Genomic DNA, 3,634 nt, shown 5'->3' on the forward strand with positions numbered 1-3,634 from the left:
TTTCCTTATTTTGATTCCTTTTTTTTTTTTTTGCTTGTTTTAATTTGAATAAAATTGTTTTTATTTTTTTTCCTTTTGACTCCAGCTCGCTCTTTTAAAATGGATGAAGTCCATCACAAGGGCTTGATAAAAGAATGCCATCACAATGCCTGCTGCTGCTCTCATTCAGCTGATGAATAAATTATAAGTGCATTACAATGCTATTTCAGCTGTGATTCCAGGGCCTGAGGAGTGTGATGGCTGTGACCTTATGCCTGTCAGACAGTGGTTTGTATTTCCAAGGAGTTCGGGTAACCAGCTGTTCAGGTCATCTTACACCTCCCATTCTGGGCTCAGTGTGCGGAAATATCTGAGTATGTTCAACCTGCCTGCTACAGAGACAGTCCTCCAGCTGCACACAGTGGTGGTGGGATGCGCTGTGATTCTCACAGGTTCATGATCTCATAGAACCATAGAATATGCTGAGTTGGAAGGGACCCATCAGGATACTGCTGAAGCCTGAAGTGACCATTGCCGCCCTCCAGAGCAGCAAGCTGGGGGACATAATGCTTTATTGATGGGGCTGTAACTGGAATATTCATATTGTTCAGCCTCAGCAATAGTTTCTGTGTTGGGAACTGGCATTTTAGATTATTCTTGCTGCACAGGACATGGCATCCCTGTCTCAAGCATTATAGCATGGCCGAGATGGTGTGGCTGTCAGCACCACTGGGATAAGGCAGCACAGGGCCCTGGTGTGCTCTGGGAAATGCATCAGCCTAAACCAACATTCCCATGGTTTCACCTTCACCTCTGCTGCAGGGTCAGCCCTTCAGGACTGCAAGTCCCTTGAGAGTGGGTGACCATCAGGCAGGGACTCCTGGCTGTCCCCATTCCTGAGGATGAGACATCTGGATTAGGTAGGCACTGGAAGGTAAAAGAGCTGGAGCCCACAGAGCAGCTGTGTGGTGCACTCCTGAGTGGGTTCACCAGACTCTGCTTTTACCTTCAGAGCAGACAGCTCCTTGCTTTTGGCCAGAAGCCACGGTGAGAAGGGACAGAGTTTTGCAGAAGGTGAGAGAGGGGGAGGAGGAAGCTCTACTGGGCCTCAAGTTGTTCCGGGTTTGGGGACTGGGTGCACATCAACACCAATAATCAGTGCTGACTGGCCCATTATTGGCCACTGTCAGCTGAACTTACAAGTGCTCTCACTTGCTGCCATACCTTGGGTGGTCTCTGTGGGCTGGTCTCCAGCAGCAATGCCAATAACTCCTTTAAAATACAGGGCCAGCCAGACTTAGCTGAAGATGCACAACTCGGGTCCTTCCTGGGGCCTTGGAAACTGAACACAGAGAAGAGTTTCCATTAGGAAACAGGGAGGGCCAACTGAGTCGAATTGGACCTTGCTTTGCTGAGGCTAAATTTGGCCTTTTCATGACCCTTCTCACAAAAAATATGAACAGATAGAGAAGAAGGAAACCAAACAGCAGCATAAGCACCAAGCCCTAGGATCAGGCAACAGTCCTGGGAGGCTGAATGGCAGAGAGAATCCCTTGGATGAGAAGATCCAGAGGGGCTTTGGGGCAGGAGATGTTCCCTCAGCATCTCCACCTCCAGCTTCCTGAAAATTAGATGTTCCTCTGAAAAACTATTTGTTGGTCTTGTGTGGTAGATAAAATGTCTCACTCCCCTGTGTGCACAGGTAAGCCGTGAGCTCTGGAAACCACACTGTGGTGGATGTGAAGCAAAACTGGGAAGGGGAAGACCCTTGCACTGCTCCTAAAGACTGGTCTGTGCACTCACGTGTGGAGAGGAAGAGGTTGAATTTTCCTGCAGGAGCCTGAATCACCATGAGGGTAATTAATGCAAATTTCCCAGACAGGGGAACAAGTCTGGAGAAGCCTTGCTGCCTGGCCCAAATGTGCTGAGAGGTGCTGTCATCTCCACCCTAAGGCTTGCTGTCCCGTGGAATTTTGGAAAGAGCTTCTATGGGGTCTGGGAAAAACACAGACAGAAAAACACTGGTCTGAGCTCACAAGACCAAAACCCTCCAGCAATGTCCATGCTCACATGCCCTCCTGGAGAAGGGAGACCTGTGCAGATACAGGAGCTTGCAGGGACTATTCAGGGGTTTGATCACCTGCCTCTTGGCCCCACCAGCTCCCTTGCACCCACGTCCCCTCCAGACACCTCTTGCTGTTTCCCCCTGCTCCCTCAGCACCCTGCTGCAGACCTTGGGGCAACCTCAGGTATGTTCCTGCCCTGTTTCTGTGACTGGGGCTGGAGGGCTCAGTCCTGCAAGAGGGTCCCTGGGGCACCTGTGGGCACGGCAGAACACTGGTGTGCCCCACAGGTGCTGTGCCTGAATGCTTTGCTATGCCAACATCTCAGTCCCCGTCTACAGCTGCCTGCAGGGCCAGGTAGATCTCCTCCAAACTTGTTTACCCGCAGTGAGATTTCCATTAATTAACCTCATGCTTCTTCATCCTGCAGGAAACCTGTTGGCCACATCAACTTGAAGCTCTTGATGCAGGTAGGTTTGGCACATCCCATTTCCTTGTCCCTTCTAGCACAACTCAGCATCTTCTGCCTGGCCTGTAGGAGGGGTTGTTCCCTTCTCCCACCTTCAGCTGTCAGTCCAAGCGATGGCAGGGTGCGGAAGGAGCCAACAGCCAAGTTTGCATCTGGATTCACATCAGGTCCAGTCCTTTCTGCAGGAGCAGTCCCATTTTAAAGGTGGAGAAGGCCCTGATGCTGTCTCAAACTATAATCTGTGGATTTCATCTCAAATGGGTTTGCTTTCCTATGTATGGACATACCAAGGGTCTAGAAGAGAGAGGGAGTTTAAGAGTCAACCCAAGCCTTTGCATCTGGATGCTCACTTGCACAGTGCTTTAAATTAAAATGCTTTTCTTCTTGCCTTTGGGTGATATATTCACTGGTGTTGCAGGGGAGGTGTTCCTCTGGGTGAGCTGGCTGCAGTCTGGTTCTGTGGATCTGCACTCCCCTCATCTTTAAGATAATCAAAGGCCCTTTCCTCACTCTTGCTCTGAGAAAGTAAAAAAAAAAATCTAAATATACTTGCCAGATGTCAAAAAGAACCAAAAAGGGCAAGTTTTGGCTATTTCTCTCTTCCTGCTGCCCCTTTGGTGTGAAAGTGGGGTGAGTGGGGCAAAGCAGAAAAGCTTTGTGGGATGGAGGCCTGAAAGGACCTCCTTCCACAGGGAAAATGTACAAAGCAGGGACTGCAAAATGGGAACCAGAGGAAGCAGCACTTTACAAGGAGTGAATCCTTTTTGCAAGGAAGCAGCCAAAATACCATGGAGGCCACATAACTTTGATAAAAGCTTTTCTCCATCTCAAGCATGTTCTTCTCTCAGCATCCATATTTAATAGATTTATCTTTTTTTTCTTTTTTTTCTTTAAGTGCAGCACTGGTGAGCATTTTCAGGACACTCATATTCTTCCCTAGACAACAGAACATGTGCTCAGCTTCAGAAATGCAGGGGTTTTCCCTAGAGTGAGATATATTTTCATATATCTGAACACTTAGGAGCAAAAGAAATTAGAGGGGAGGGTTTACAAAGAGTGGGCCGCCTGGCTTGTCCTCTAACAGTCTAAAGCTGTTTCTTTTAGGGTCATTTCTAAGCTTGAC

This window comes from Corapipo altera, unplaced genomic scaffold (assembly GCF_003945725.1).
Source record: "Corapipo altera isolate COAL_440 unplaced genomic scaffold, ASM394572v1 61553, whole genome shotgun sequence".
NCBI lineage: Eukaryota > Metazoa > Chordata > Aves > Passeriformes > Pipridae > Corapipo > Corapipo altera.